Here is a 17,407-nt window from a genome sequence, read left to right on the forward strand (position 1 = left end):
AAGGTCCTGGCAAAGATTATTCAACATTGCCTTGCTAGGCACGCTAAGGAGAGGCTTGTGGAGCCCCAATGCGGTTTCAGGAAAGGGCGGTCCTGCACAGATGCCATATTTTCTGTCCGTCTGCTACAGCAGAGGTGTAGGGAATTCCAACAAGGCCTACATCTCTGCTTTATTGACCTGGTCAAGGCCTATGATACCATCAGTAGGCCTGGGCTCTGGGTTGTTCTTCGTGCTTTCAGTCACTGACCCTTTGCTCACGCTCGTTAAGGACATTGATGATGGTAAGTAGGCCCGGATAAAACTAAGTGGTCGGGAGTCAGAGCCATTCCCTGTACACCTTGGGGTGCGACAGGGATGTCCTCTGGCTCCAACAATATTTAACATCTATCTCGACCATGTAGTTCGTGAAAGCCTTCAGTAGCTGTACCAGAGGAATTTCCATCTGGTACAGATACAATGGGAGGCTGATCGATGCCCGGGTGCGGTCAAGGGATGGCTCCCTATTGGTCAACCACATTATGTATGTCGACGACCTGGTAATTGCGGCTCACTCAGAGGAGGAGTTGGAGGAACTGCTGCTGAAACTGGAGTGTGCCACTAAGAGGTGGGGCCTTACCATCAGCCCCATCAAAACGAAGCACCTGCCTGGGTATTTTGTACCATCGGGCTTTCCACCCCCACAACTCCAAATCGGTGATGGGGCAGTTGTGGAGAGAGTGGAGAGTTTCCCATATCTGGGCAGTGTGCTCATGACCGCCTCCGGTTTAACAGCAGAGGTCTCACTCCGAATCAGTCGAGCGGCATTATCTCTTCATCGGTTGCGTAACGCTATGTGGAAGCTACCTGGTCTGTCGCTTCGCACAAAGCTTCGGGTCTTCTTGGCCACAGTCATTCCCTCCCTTCTCTACACTTGCGAAAATGGAACATCTTCACTGGTTAGAAACATTAAGGCTGGCCTGCCTACGAACCAACCTGGGTTTAAACAGGCTAGATTGTATGAGCTCACAAATCCTTGAAAGATCTGGACAAAATCCCATCGGTGAGCTCCTCCGGCAGGCAAGGCTGCATTGGCTGGGCCATGTAGCCCGCATGCCCAGCCACCGCATGCCTAAACAGCTTTTGTTTGGCCGGATCGAGGGGGCTAAACGGGCGCGGTACGGGCTAGAGAAGAGATGGAGTGATGTGGTACAGGAGGACGTGGAGCTGAGTGGACTTGCCGATGACTGGTACCAGCGGTGTCAAGATCGGCCTCTGTAGAGGAGGCCCGTGAAGGACGCTACTGGGCAGTTGGAGGCAATCGCTAACCAACAACAAGAGAGGGCGGAGGAGCGACGCTCACAACAGCGAGCGGATGCACCACCTGTGCTACCCACTGTGCCAACTTGCTGAATTTTAACCACCCAGCGCTCCATCCATTGATGTGTGTCCCTCCTCTGACCTCATTGTTGCAGAATGAATGTCTCCAACAACCCTGCAGCATCCTTCACGGGCCTCCTCCACAGAGGCCGATCTTCACACTCCTGGTACCAGTCATTGGCAAGTCCGATGACCTCCACATTTTCCAATCTCTTTTCTAGCCCATGCCATACCAGTTTAGTCCCTCATATCTGAACTAACTTACGCTGCGTGAGCATGCAGTTTCTGAGCATGTGGGATTCATGACCAACGAATGCAGCCTCGCCTGCAAAAGAGGCTCACCGATATATTCTGTACGGATATCTCAGGGATTTGTAAGCTTCGAATACTATCAAGTCTGGCTCAATAGAGGATGAATCATAGGCAGGCCAGCCTTAATTGTACAAGCCAGCACAGATGGTTCTTTAAACGAGTCCATATTTTACATCCACAGAAAAAGGGGTCATAGCTGAAGGCAAGAAGATTAAGTGATTTGTATGGAGCAACGGTCCAGGCAGCTTCCTCACCATGTTAGACAGTCTAATTAAAGAATGGTGCTCGACTAATTTGCATTGAGACTTTAGCTTCCAAACCAGAGCTGGTCGTGAACACATTAACCAAGTATGGGAGCTCCTCCACCACCTGTAGAACTGCCTGATAACTCATTAAGAGGCGGGCGGAATGTTTGATGACATGAAATACCCAGGCAGGTGCTTTATTTTTTTGGAGCATATGTAAGGCTCTTCCTCATGATGAAATTCTCCAGGTACAGAACAAGAGTCCCTAACTCAATCGCATTGAGTATCCATTACCAGATCATCAACATACATAACACGGTTTACCATCAAGAAACGATCCATTAACTATAACCAGCCATCGATTAGCCTCTCATTGTAACTGTACCAAATGCATTTTTGTAGGTTATGGAAGAGTTAGGTTCCCAGGAACGATCCGTAACCCGAATATCCCATGTCGGAAACTGAACAATTTCCCCCCAAAATCAAGACTAAATCCCATTTCTATCGCGACCTGTATCGTATTGCTGTACATACGTTATGCACTTCCTATGATTCTTTCATTTCATAGAATATCGATCCTAATACTACCCATGATTAAACTAATGCAATATATACTTATACAATTATTTATGAACACCATGAGACATTATAATATTAATTGTTAACAGAAAACAGTGACTTCTGAATATTCGTTTACCGGAAAATAGGCTAGGCCTAGACCTCTCCGATGGCTGTTGACCGAGAACATAAGCAATCAAAGTGTAATTGTGTTAAATAAAGTACATAACGTAAATAACTTATGAAATAAACTTCAAATGAAAACTATAAAGAGAAACATGGGAAAAACAAGATAGTTCTAAGCACAGAAAAACAAAATTATGTAATTCTACAAAGAAAAAGAATTAGGTAATGCTACAAAACAATTTCATTTAGCTGAATCTTTTCCAGTCATTATTGCAATGCAATTAAAAGTGAGATTCCACTTAAAGTTACGAACGGCTATACACCACCGCCTTGGGGAAGATGCTGTCTGCCTTACGCCTTGCTCCGTGGTATTCATCTACAACCTCAACGCGCTGGACTACTTACACTTAAGTAACTAAGGCAAACATTTCCGCATGTAGATATTTTATTTACATAATTTATGGGAGCATTTCCGTAAGGTTGGATTTCCATAAGTCGGGTCTTCCGCGACCCGGGGACTAACCGTAATGTATGTGGCCAGAGGGAATTCCTGTCACACGCCACCTTGAACAGGAAACGGCTCCAAATCCTTGTCACGCAGCATTTGCCAGGCCTGCCCAAAATCATAAAAATCCTTAACGAATGTGAGCAGAGGGGCAGCGATATCGAAAACAAGGAACAACCAAAAGCCAAAGACTCTTCATGGTACTTAGGCCTTGATTCCATCAATAAAGCAGAGATCTAGTTTCTGATTAAAAAAAAATCGATACATTTTTGCTGTCGCAGATGAACAGAAAATACAGGAGACCTTTAGATATCACGGAGTTTACGTTCTTGAAACGTGCCAAGAAAGCCAAAACGGCGACATTCAATACTTAAGCCTTACCTAAACAATGGGGTTAGGTAAACGGCAACCAAAAATACGCATCGCAATTGAATTAAGCACTGTACTACATGCCACCTTAAATAAAAACAAAACAATTGAAATAAACAAGAAGAAACTCTATAGAAAAAAACATTCCAAGACAATAAATAGGATTATACATACTGAATACTCAACTTACAATGATGACGATGTGTGTACGTGAGTGGAGAGTGGTAGTGCTTCGGTTAGCGTGCTGCGATATGAACCCAGCGACCAAAGTTCAATTTCCGCTCACGCCCAAAACCATGACGATTATCTGAATTGGCCCTGGGCCTTCCCAGGTCGACTCAACCTCAAATAAGTACCTGGTGTGTTGTGGAAACATCGCCACTGGGGAGACAAAGGCAGCCAGGAATGGTGCTCGTAACCTATCCCCTTTGTGTGCCGTGCCGACCTTTATAGGTGCTACTTGCGAATAGCACTTGCCCTAACAGTCTGTTAAGGCTAAACGCTTGCATGGCAAAGGTTGAGGTGCCACCGATTTCTTCGCGTTCCTCACCCACCCCGCCCTCCTTCCCAGAACAGTATACCCACGTAAGTGTAAATTGGTATGCAAAGAGGTTTCCCGTGATAGGTCGAAGCTGCAAAAAATAAACCCATTATATTCAAGGATCTACTATATGACATTTGTGCAGAACTGCCCTGGCCTGAAACTACAAAGGGGCTTTGCAAGCTTCTTATCTGCCGGTCTGGCAAGCTGAATATTCATTATCTGCCAATCAGTGTGGTCGAGCATTAGATCTTCGTCCAATTCAGCAGAGATCATCGTTTAGTCCATGTTGTTGTAATAATGATCTGTATTGCAACCTGTGTAAAATTACCACCCTCTCTAAGCACCTTCCTTTGGAAGTCCATGTTGTCCTGAACTAAAACTGCTCTTAATACTCTGAGTTGTCCAAGCCGTGTAAATGTCACCAATCACAGTATTCTGGGTTCACACTTTGTCACCAGAAGGTGCACCAGCCAACCACTGGCCGAGTGTGGTCACTTCCTGGAATATTTAAGGCATAGCAAAAGCAACAAATACATATCCACAAACACACACATTAAAATACACAAACCCGTGTGTTAGCTACCCAACACGTTAACACACTCCCAAAACACGCTATACAAAACCAGTAATACTAACAGAGGCTAAAAATGCAAATAAAACAACAAAGGAAAGTGTTAACTTACACTCGCAGTCAAATAAAATACATTAACACACATGAGCATATTCCAATGCACACAAATACACACAGTTACCCGCAACAGACCCCCAATATAACCTTAACAATAAGTTCAAGAGTGGGTGTATGGCCAGCACCACACCCGAACGCTTTTGTTTCCCCAGTGGCGATGTTTACACACTGCACCAGGAACTCATTTGAGGCCGAGTCGATCTAGGGGAGGCCCAAGTCTGGTTCAGATAGTCACTGGTGTTGGTGGTGGTGAGTGGGAATCGAACTCGTGTTGCTTGGTTCGTAGCACAGCGCGCTATATGTTACCTTATCGCACACAACAACAGCCACCATTCGCCACGAAGTGAGCTATACCAGTGTAGAGGTGTAATTGTAAAGATGTATGGGCACGGATGGGTAACAAACACAAGGAGCGTGGTTAGGGCCGTACACAGAGGAGGTGCTCACACCGACGTCCGCACCTGCATCCCCCACGGCCCCCCCCCCCCCCCCCGGGGGCTGATTGCTATAAAAGGTGGTGAGCCGGAGGGCTCGAGGTCGAGTGTTAGCTTTAACCAGCGAAGAGTGAAGACCAGCTAGAATAGGCCCCGGAGCTCCCCTGGCTCGCTGTCCTTGTCAGGACCGACCAGGGCAAGCCGGTGGCGTGGCCCCGAGAGCCCAGACTGACGTTCTTATAAGAGCCGGTCTGGAGACTCCGGGTGCCGGGATCCCAGCTTGACCAGGGCTGGGATAGGTAGCCTCCCCTAGCTCTGTAGTGGAGGACCCGGGCGTAGGTTAGCGGGGTTAGACATTGGGTCTCCCTGTTAGACGGGTGAAGGGGCCGATACCCCTTCAAGTGCTGTGTATTCCCGTCGCTGTACATAAGTTGGTATTAATAAATAAGTGTGCCTCCAACTACGTCGTCCGAGCCTCCTGCAACTTACTACATCTGGGGTCAGAAGTGATCGTTCAACGATGGACACACGAGGGACGACTCGTACCAGGGGGCCGGAGATGGAGGACACCTCGGCTGACTCGGCACCAGAGATGGCCGAAGTCGGATCCGAGCAGCCGGGGCCGAGTACACCCGCGCCGCAACGACAGGAAGGGTGGGGAGCGTCGGCCGAGGGACTTCGGCTGGCTCACTCCCGCCTGGCGGAGCTGCTCTACGCTGCGGCCACCACGTTGGAGGAGATCACGCGGCTGGGGGCTGGAGAAGCTGCACAGGACGACGGCGGCCGACGCGCAGCGCCGTTTCCCGCCACCCCGACGCGGCTCGCAGTCAAATTTCCCGCCATCGCTACAGTGGGAGCAGAGGGCGGGGCTGGCCCGCGTCAGGTGACCGCCGAGGGCCAAGCAGAAGCCGCGACGTCATCAACACCGGCCAGCGCGTCGCCAACGGAGCGACCGGCGATGCCATATGCGCAGCCCGCCCACACTGTCCCGAGTGCCGGGAACGACGGAGCGCGATCCACGACCACGGTCGTCGCGTTACAGCAGCGACTACCGCCTCTCAAAGAGTTCGTGGGCGCGGACGGGGACAGGGGTGGCTTCAAGAGACGGTTCCTCGCTCATCAGTAGATGGCGAATTGGACGGACAGCGAAGCACTACGCGCGCTGCCGGCGATGCTGGACAACGACGCCCTGGCTACCCTTACCTCGGCGCCTAAGGAAAAGCGCGCCACGCTGCAGTTGGCGCTGCAGCTTCTGTCCGCTGTTTACGGCCCGCCTTCGGACTGCAGGCAGCTGTTCCACGATCGCCATCGGGGCGCCAATGAATCGCCTCTGGCTTTCCGGACGGCTCTCCTGGCCCTGGCGAAGGCAGCTTTTCCGCGGATGGACGAGGAGGGAGTGGACGCCATGGTGGCGGAAAAGCTGTTGCTACTCGCGGACGAGCTGGACGTCGCCGTCTTGGCACAAGACGACACAGAGATGTCTTCCTTGCTGGTCGCGCGCCACATCCACGCGTGCTTGCGGTCCCTGCGTCGCAAGGCCGGCAAGGGGGTGGCCGGCCATGCCATGGCGGCTACCACCCTCCCATCGGAGGAGGTCTGCAGGGTGGAGCGGCGGGGGGAGTGGAGATCTGCGGGACCACAGGCTCGGAACGGACCGAGCCGCCAGGAGCAGCCCAGGCCATCTGGGGCACTCACACGCTGCTACAACTGTGGCCTTTAAGGCCACGTGGCTTCAGGATGCCGGGCTCCTCGACAGCGCGGAGCGACACCTCGTCCGGACGCCGCGCCGCCTCCACCCAAGCTCCAGCAGAGAAATACGGCGAGTTGTGGCACCTCACAAGTTTGGACCATGCACACATCTGTCACACACTCACTCGCTGAAACAAACAGGGCTCGAAAATCGCCGGGCGTTGCGTCGGAATGTTCTGAAACGCGGCGAGCGCTCCAACCGGGCCAGTGGTCGGAGCTCGCCCATCGTGCATCGTGTCGGTCGTGGTCGGTCACATTGATGGGGTTGAGGTGCGTATTTTAATTGACACGGGAGCATCGACGACCATTATATCTGATTTGATTTATAATATCCTTCCCGTTCAAAGCCGTCCTTTGCTCCCCGTTAATGTGCCATGCTATGCTGCTAACGGGGGCTCGCTGGGCATCATTGGGCAGATCCGCGCGAAAATTTGCATTGGGGACATCAAATTATCCGGGCCGGTATTGGTTTCCTCCTCGCTGGCGGTTCCGTGCCTGTTGGGGACGGATTTCTTGGCCAAAATGCCTATCCATATATTGATCGACCAGGGGTGCATCAAACTCCCGTCGGGCCGACGTGTAATGTTTTTGTCTTCCTCCGCCGCAGAGCGTCGGGCATTTGCGACGGTGCAGGCGCTCGTGGCAAGGACTGTACGCGTACCCCCAGGAGCTCAGATGCTCGTCCCTCTTAGGTTGCGTCGGCCGTTTGCTAAGGGGGTTGCGGATCGGGGGGTCTTGTTGGGACCATCTCGAGCCGGGGTCAATGGACCCGATTTGCTAGCGGCTCAGACCATGGTAAAAGGGGATGGGGACCCCTTCATTGCAGTCCTTAATGTGGGATTGCGTACGGCCGAGGTTCCTCAAGGGACCGTGCTTGCACACGCGACGCCGGCACCCTGTGAGGAACCGCTCGTGGGTCAGGTAAGCACCGATCCTCCGTCACGACCGCATTCGGACCGTGATGACGGATGGCTGGATGCGCTTTGCGCGGGATCAGTGGACCTGTCCGACTCACAGCGTGAGAGGCTGCGAGTTCTCCTGAAAGAGTTTGCCGACGTTTTTAGTCAACACAAATTTGATATTGGTTGTACTAAATTGCTGCGACACCACAGTGACACGGGTGACAGCGCGCCAATCCGCCAAAATCCCTTTCGGTTGAGTCCCGCCGAAAAGGATCATGTCAAATCGGCCGTTGACAACATGCTAGCCGCCGATATCATATCCCCGTCCAACAGCCCTTGGGGCGCACCGATCGTTTTAGTAAAAAAACACGACGGCTCACTGCGGTTTTGTGTCGACTTTCGGCGGTTGAACAAAATTTCAGTAGCCGACGCGTACCCGCTTCCTCGAATGGATGAGTCGCTTGATGCCTTGGAGGGGGCGCGATTCTTTTCCACCCTGGATTTACTTTCTGGATTCTGGCAGCTTCCTCTGGATGACGAATCTAAACCTAAGACTGCTTTCCGTACACCGCATGGCCTTTTCCAATTTAACCGCTTGCCGATGGGGTTACATTCTGCGCCGGCAACTTTTCAGCGGTTAATGGAACTGGTCTTGGCGGGCTTGCAATGGGATTCGTGTTTAATTTACTTGGACGATGTCATCGTCTTTAGCAAAACATTCGATAAACACCTCCAGAGGTTGCGTGCTGTTTTCCTCAAAATGCGGGCTGCCAATTTGAAATTTAAACCGCAAAAGTGCCATTTGCTCCGCGAATCGGTGCGGTATTTGGGTCATATTGTTGGACGCTCGGGGATATCCACTGATCCCGCCAAAACGAAATGTGTCAGCTCCTGGCCGACTCCCACCTCAGTGGGGGAGGTCAGGAGTTTCATTGGGTTCGCGTCGTACTACCGACGGTTTGTGGCTGACTTCGCTAAAATCGCGAAACCCTTGCATGCCTTGACGTCCAAGGGAGTCAAGTTTCGTTGGGGACCGCAAGAGGAGGCTGCTTTTCGCTCCCTCCGGGATGCCCTGGTAGGGGCTCCGCCGTTGAATTATCCCGATTTCTCACAACCCTTCTTGCTCGATACAGACGCAAGTAACACGGGCATTGGGGGCGTGCTGTCGCAGCTCATTGGTGGCGTAGAACATGTGGTGGCTTACGGTAGTCGGGTGTTGTCTCCGGCTGAACAACGGTACTGCGTTACCCGTCGAGAACTATTGCCGATCGTTTATTTCATTCAGCAGTACCGCCCATATCTGTACGGTCGACGTTTCACCGTCCGTACAGATCATGCGGCGCTGCAGTACGCCTTGCGGATTCAACAACCATCGGGACAGTTGTCTCGATGGTTGGAGATTCTCCAAGACTACGATTTTGTCACCACATATCGTAAGGGCGTCCACCACACGAACGCTGACGCTCTGTCGCGGTTGCCGCCCACTTCAGAGTGCGCTTGCCTCTTGGGTTCGGGGCGTTGTAGGCCTCCGAACGTGATTGCTAATTCGGTCCTTGTGGCCGCCGCCGATGGGCCTTCAACTTTGGGTCCTATCGAGCAAGAAGGGAGGGATTCCTTGCTGGGGTTGTCCGTTGCGGAGTGGGGACGCCTCCAAATGGAGGACACCTCCCTCCTCGCTTTGCGCCGTCGCATCGGGGGGGTTGGTCAGGGGGCGGCGAACGTTGACTCGTGGGGGTTGTTCCAGGGGCTTTTAATGCACTGGGATGGGAGATCCCGCCGCCAACAGCTGGTGGTGCCTTCAGCATTGAGGGGTAAAGTGGTGTGGGCTGCGCATGAGCGGCTCCTTCACCTGGGGACACACAAGACCCTTGCCATGCTCCAGCTCGATTTCTTCTGGCCGGGCATGGCAAAGGACGTGGGGGATCTCCTGGGGTCGTGCACTCAATGCGTGCAGCGGAAGCCACCAGCGAGGGGGTCCAACCCTCCGCTGCAGTCGATAAAGGTTTCTCGGATTAACGAGCTCGTTGCACTGGATATTTTCGGGCCATTTCCCGATACACCCAGGGGAAATAGGTACTTATTGACAGGGGTCAAATACTTTCACGAGATGGCCCATGGCCTGGCCCATGGCCTGGCCCCTGGCCAACCAGTCGGCAGCAGCCGTCGCAGAGGCCTTTGTCCAGGGCTACGTCCTCGACAAAGGTGCTCCGGAACGGCTTCTGACCGACCAGGGTAAAACATTTTCGAGGAAACTCCTCCGCGAGGTGTGCGACCTCTTGGGTACAGAGAAGATTCGAACCTCCCCATATCACCCGCAAACTGACGGGATGGTGGAACGGCTGCATCGGACTATCACGTCCATGCTGTCCCAGCAGGTATCGGAATCCCAGACCGATTGGGACCTTCACATTGCGGGTGTTTTGCAAGCCTACAGGATGGCTCCCCATGCGGCCACCGGATTTTCACCTTTCTTCTTAATGTATGGCCGCGAGGCTAACCCGCCTGTGGCGACTCAGCTGAAGCTCTCGACGCCGCAGGCAAACTCAAAATTGTCCGACCACGTTAAATTTAACATCGGGAAATTAACGGAGGCGCGGGAAGCGGCCATGCAAAATTCTGAACTCCGCCAAAGGGCGAATGAGAGGCTTAGGCTGGGGCGGGCACATGTGCTCCAATGGAAACCGGGGGACAGGGCATGGTTGCACTGTCCCCAGGTGCCACTGGCGACCTCGTCGAAGCTGGTGCGGCCGTGGCGGGGGCCCGTGAAGGTCATACAGGTCTTGCGGCCGCAATGTGTACGCGTCAAGTGGGGGAAGCGTCGTTGGTACATGCACCCCTCCAGATTGAAACCGTTCATTACGCCGCCCCGTGTTCCTCACACACACACGCGTGGCCAAACGTGTGAGGGGTCCGCCGACTCCCCGACTTCGCTGCTTTCGCCTAACCTGACACCGACTGTTCCACCTCCAGGTGCACCAGGAGTGACGTGCCCACGACCGCCAACCCCTCCCGGGGGGATCGGGGGTCGCTCAGCAGTGAAGCCAGACACTCTCACACCCGGACTGTCGACACCCGCCACTGGGCAAGCCGGGGTTGCCCCTTGTGACGGGCCCGCCGCAAGAACGCGCGTCAAAACGCGCAGACTTTTGTGAGGTCGGCCGTTGGGAGGCCCTTGCGGAAGGGGGGGGGGGGCGTCCTGGGTACGTGTATATATGTTGGTTTTACGGGATGGGGTATTTATTCAGGGGGGGTGCGTCGGGTTATTTTTCTCTTTCCTGTTGTTAATGTTGTTGTTGTTCTTGTTAAAATTACGCGAGGCACACACGGATTTGGGGGGGATGCACCTTTATTGTGATTTTGTTGCAGCCGGGGACGGCTGCGGGCTGTACAGGGGGGGTAATGTAGAGGTGTAATTGTAAAGATGTATGGGCACGGATGGGTAACAAACACAAGGGGCGTGGTTAGGGCCGTACACAGAGGAGGTGCTCACACCGACGTCCGCACCTGCATCCCCCACGGCCCCCCACCCGCCCCCCCCCCGGGGGCCGATTGCTATAAAAGGTGGTGAGCCGGAGGGCTCGAGGTCGAGTGTTAGCTTTAACCAGCGAAGAGTGAAGACCAGCTAGAATAGGCCCCGGAGCTCCCCTGGCTCGCTGTCCTTGTCAGGACCGACCAGGGCAAGCCGGTGGCGTGGCCCCGAGAGCCCAGACTGACGTTCTTATAAGAGCCGGTCTGGAGACTCCGGGTGCCGGGATCCCAGCTTGACCAGGGCTGGGATAGGTAGCCTCCCCTAGCTCCGTAGTGGAGGACCCGGACGTAAATTAGCGGGGTTAGACATTGGGTTCTCCCTGTTAGACGGGTGAAGGGGCCGATACCCCTTCAAGTGCTGTGTATTCCCGTCGCTGTACATAAGTTGGTATTAATAAATAAGTGTGCCTCCAACTACGTCGTCCGAGCCTCCTGCAACTTACTACACCAGTATGAGTGCAAGGGAACCCACACCGACTGCAGAAGCTACCGGTCAAACTGCCTCCTCTCCCAGTTCCAGAGAGGATTTTGCCCACGCATTGCAAATGTCACCAATCACAATATTCCGGGTTCACCACTCTGGCAAACTGTAGCGGCCACTGTGATTAGTAAGACAATCAGAGTTTTTGAATATATTTAAGTCTGTCTTTAAAACTCACCTCTGTAAACTGGTCTTCAATCTCCGCCTAGTTTCGCCGATTACCTGAGCGAGTGGTTGAGTGATTGCATCACCGAGTGGGTGAGGAGGTGACTGATTGCGTAGGGAGTGGGTCATCCAGTGAGTTAGTGATTGAGTTAGTGGGTAAATGATGCTTTACCCGCACTCGAGTTCTGGCTGTTTACCCTGCAGCGTGTGTATATTTTGTACTTTTGATACACGGCACGGACTGGTGGGATCCACGGATAAATTGCAGCACTTTACAAATGCTAATTGTATTATGAATATTGCAGGGATATTATACACACCAACATGCACCAGATGCTTATATATAGATGTTAAAGTAATTTTTTCTCACGTTATTTTTCACGAATAGGCCAGTGTGTACTGGCGTCATGGTTGAAATGTATGATGATACAACTATTTGATGAAAGAAAAGGCTTGAACCATTTCGACAATGAGACAGGTGTTAAGATCAGAATCTTTAAAATCAGAATCCGTCTTATGGAGGAATGTCAGATGTCCAGTTGGGGCGGGTGAGAAAATTACAAAAACGAAAATGGTTGGTTACGTACGGTGTGAAAGAAGGTCAACTGACATACAAAAAACGATAGGAGTGCAAAATAGATTGAAGGTAACCAATTCACACAAAAATGTATAGAAATGAATAAAGCACAAAATTAAGTCTGCATTAACCACACATTCTTGTGGTATATTTTACCACAAACATCAAGTCTGTATTTACCACATGATATATTTATTTACAAGGCGATTTTTCCGTCGAGTTGCTCTTTATTTGACTTGTTATTAAACCATTGAACTATCCGAAAAATCTGCGACGTGAATCTGATTGTCTGTGAGTCTGTAGGTCTATGTGTGAGTCTATGGGACTGTGCGAGTCTGGGTCACGTATAGTTTTTTAGCATCTCAATGCTGCCATCTATAACCTCATTTAAACTGGCTATTTTCGATTTAAAGCTTTCGTGACTGCAGTGATTCATCTTCTTGGTTTTTTCGGTAGTCACGTAGAAGGAAAATAATAAAATATAATAAAATAATTCTCACGACGTTTCGGCCACAACGCAAGCAGCCGTCTTCAGGTGGAGAACAGGTCTGTCGAGAAGGCAGACACACTTTGAGTCTCTTTACTTCAGTTCAGGAGCGTCCTGCCGAGTTGGTTTGGCAGTCGGGGGGAGGGGCGATGCTTATTCGCGTATTCCAGATTGAGTAAACTGGAGGCATTTGTTCAGCATTGCAATATTTGGACGATACCAGTCCAGAAGTGTATTTCAGGGTCTGAATAAGTTTGTTTCCCGAGTGAAGTCCATTGAACTAAGAAGCTTATTTTTAAGGGCGACTGAGCCGGCAGACATCAAGCTCACTCACTGGCCCACTCACTCATCCGTCCACTCATCTCCTCATCCACCCTCCCACCCACCCACTCTAGAACTCTCTCACTCATCCATCCACTCGCCCACACAAGCACAGTCACCTAATCACACACTTTCTTACCCTCGCACTCACCCACACTCATTGGCCACTCACCCACCCAATAACAATCAGGCGATGGCAGGAGGCAAGGCCAGCATGGCTAGGCCACACTTTGTAACGTTCCAACCTGGACATCGATTCCATACTCGCTGCTACACTCAGTGATATCCCGAGGAGAACAATAGAAGAAGCGAGGCTGCACCTCAATAAACAAAAACCACCACCAAAAACCACGACCACTACCACGATGTGAACTTCTCACCTCAGATCTCAGTTGAATGGCGAGCAGCTTTTCGGGATTTCCTGACGTCACGCGGCGGGGGAGATGACATTACGTCACTAGCGAGTTTACCCCCTCCCACTGAATAAATTATGTTCATGATTTAGGCCCTGACATTGAGTCTTTGGGCGTGGCTGCTGAAGTGAACACAATGAACTCGCGACAGATTTAATGGTTAATGACATTTATGAAGCAGGCCCTTATTAATGGGAGTGATTGCGCGTGGCTTTGCCTAAATTATGATTTTACTGGTTACATGACGTCACTAGCGGGGTACACACCCCCTAGCGTCTCGCCACGATGACGTAACGTGGAGTGGTAAAGTGAGAGGGCGAGCAGGGTGAGGACTGGGATTCGATTTTGACTGCAGGAATTCACACAGGGTTATTATTAATATTATTATACAGGGTGGCCAAAAAGTGCGGACCCATAGGGTTTTTAGACAGGGTGGCCCAAATGTCAGGACACACAGGATTATTATGTAGGGTGGCACAACAGAAAACACACAGGATTATTATACAGGGTGGCCCAAAAGTCATTATGATACAGTTTGATCAAATCGTCATTGCACATAAGGTTATTATAAAGGACTAGCGGGATGTACCCGGCATTGCCCGGGCGAAAAAGACACACACATCGACTTAGACACACACAGACATCGACCCACACACACAAACACATCAACTTACACACACACATATGGAGTCAAACACACACGTCGACTCACACACACACATCGACTTACACACATGGATTCAAACACACGTCGACTCACACAGACACATCGACTTAGAGACACACACAGCCATCGACCTACACACACAAACACATCAATGCAACTCAATTTGTAGACTCCAGGATATTGAGTTGCATTTACAGTTGCATACAAATTGAGTTGCATTTGTGGTGATTGCTACATTGGAGAAACGAAACGTCATGTTGCTGATCGTGTCCGCGAGCACAAGTCAGATCTGAAACACGGCAGAACTGATTCTTCGGCCGTTGCCGATCATTGCTACAACTCGGTGGGCTCTCAATAAATTGTCTTTTCCGAGACCAAGGTTCTCTGCAAACCTCCTGGCTACCATCAAAGGTTTGTACACGAAGCCATACAAATATACAAACACAGACATCATTTCAACCGTGATGATGGGTACAAACTTAGTAATCATTGGAAAGATGTTATTAACCACGCAAAAAAGACTTAATTACACTTTTTTGGACCATCTTATCTGACAGGCACTATTTTACTTTACTTTACCGAGTGTTAACATCCCCAGTGTTTAACAGTAATCCCTTCATTGTTCAGCCAGCATTGGTATAAACATGCGCATTTTCTTTTCTTTTCTATCATGTGTATCAGGCCTCCCCCTCCCCCCTCTCTGTCCAATGCGTTGGCGTGTGCAGCAGTTTGTCGCTTGCGCACAATCGCTTCCACGCCGTCGCCCACCCTTTTGGCCCCGCCCCCCTCCCTCCCGATACGTTCCATTCATTGGCTACCACATTCTGATGAGCCCCCCCTCTCCTCCCCCCTCAACTCGCTTTTAAGGGATTACATCTTGAATCATTGCCTCACTTGATGCAGCTAATCTGGCTGTGACGGTCCCACCTGATGACGGAGACTTGTGTTGCCTCCGAAACGTCGTGATCTTTATTTTATTTTATTTTTATTAATTTTGATGTTTTACCTACGTGACTTTACCGAAAAAAACCTAAGAATATGAATCCTTGCAGTCAGGAAAGCTTCAAATCTAGAATTAACACGCTATTGAAGGTGACCGGCAGAATAGCCACTCCAAATCTAAAGCAGCCTGATTACAGCACAGTTAAAATGTCATGCTCTTGGCCTATCTTGTGCTAGCCTGGCGCATGCCTCTCCATTCAAACTTTTATGCCTACTTCTGCATTGGAGTTTTCCATCTCATAACACGATTTATAGGCATCATATCCAAGGAACACGATTCAACAATACGACTGTTTGACGGAATATTCTGAAGCCTCTGTTGGTATCCAGAAGCACCACAGCGGCCGTAGCTCACCCTCTTAAACTGGCTGCTGACCTATTCCCTCAAGGGCATGTGCAGTTGTTTTTGGTGTTGCGCTTGTAAAAAAAAAGAAATCCCAAACACGAGGATACGTGGCTTCACGTCCACGGAGGGCCTCAACTGCAGTTCAAGTGAAGCCCCTTGCGTGCACTCTGTCCTCAGTATCTGCAGGCGCCGCCTCTGATGTGCTTGGGAGAGGATGACCACTTTTACCTGACGGGGCTCGCAAGCTGGAACTCGCATTGTGAGACCCTGCCCACGGTGAGAGTCTTCTCCAGACTGGACGAGTTCCTTCACTTTATTGAAGAAACGATCTACTGAGCCAAACCTTGCTCGCGGACGTCTGCTGCGTTGATACTTCTCTCGCATCTCTGTCCATGAGTGCAATATTTGCAATGTGTATGCTTATAAATCTAAGATAGTGAATGTGATTCATGCGTAGTTTCTTTAGAGCCAATTTAATCAAGTTACCATATGTCTAAATTTACCAATGAATTCAGTTTTTCAGCAAACTGGAATGGTTGACAATTTTATACATTTGTAGTGGTGGTTATTCACGCGGACAACTTCTTTTTATCCTGTGTCACTTTATTCGAAGCCTTTTACACGGATGCTCCTCACATTCCACCACACGTATTCTTCTCGCAAACTCTCCCTCTCTTGCTCCCGTAGCCTGCTACTCAGCACTCTACTAGCCTGCAGAGGTCGCAATTGGGTACCCGATACCCGTACCCTACCCGATACCCGGCTACCCGTACCCGGCCGGGTATCGAGTAGAGTACGGGTACGGGTACCCGTACCCGGCCGGGTATCGGGTAGAGACCTTTGCTAGCCTGTCATGGACGCTGTCTCTCTGGCTTTGCTAGCCTGTCCTCCGCCAGCCTCTTACTGTACACTCTGCTGGCTTTTCACTCCACTAACCTCTTACTGAATCTCCTGCTAGCCTATTCTCCGCTAGCCTAACACACTCACTCTAAGGATTCCGCTAACCTTTCACTCCGCTAGCCTCTTACGACACCCACACCTCCAACCTCGCCCGTGCCCCCAGCGGGGGTTCAGCCAACACCGCTGTGGAGGACGAGGTGTGGAGGGCGAGGTCCCGGACTTCTCTTGTGTCGATTCTTCACTTCTTCATCTCCAAACAACTCCCCTCGTTGATTCACACATCCCCTTATATCCCCCTCCTCATTCAGTGCCCTCATGTGGCCCTCGCTAAGCCGGCGTTCTCCGGCGTCAGTTGCACATGCTCCCCCCCCCTTATCGCCTCTATCTCTCGCCTCCATGGCGCCTACCCATGTTTGCATTTGCAGCCAGCCAATCACTGCCTCTTTCCCTAATTGCTGGCGTCTCTCTGTCTGCTGTCTCCCAGGCCCCACGCTCGCACCCGCCCATCCTGACCTGACCTCACTGTTTGCAACCCCGTACATGAATGCAACTGGTGTTTGCAAACCCTGTGCGCGTTACACCACTGAACATCCATAATAATAAATAAATAAATTGTTGGGTTATATCGCATAAGTATAAGTGTGTCATTACCCCATCATCACCCGACAGCCAACTAGTAAGGTTTGTCACGTAAACAAAACGTGCAAATAAGTTACTATATCAACACACCAG

This window comes from Lampetra planeri, chromosome 69 (assembly GCF_965212315.1).
Source record: "Lampetra planeri chromosome 69, kcLamPlan1.2.h2, whole genome shotgun sequence".
Taxonomy (NCBI): Eukaryota; Metazoa; Chordata; class Hyperoartia; order Petromyzontiformes; family Petromyzontidae; genus Lampetra; species Lampetra planeri.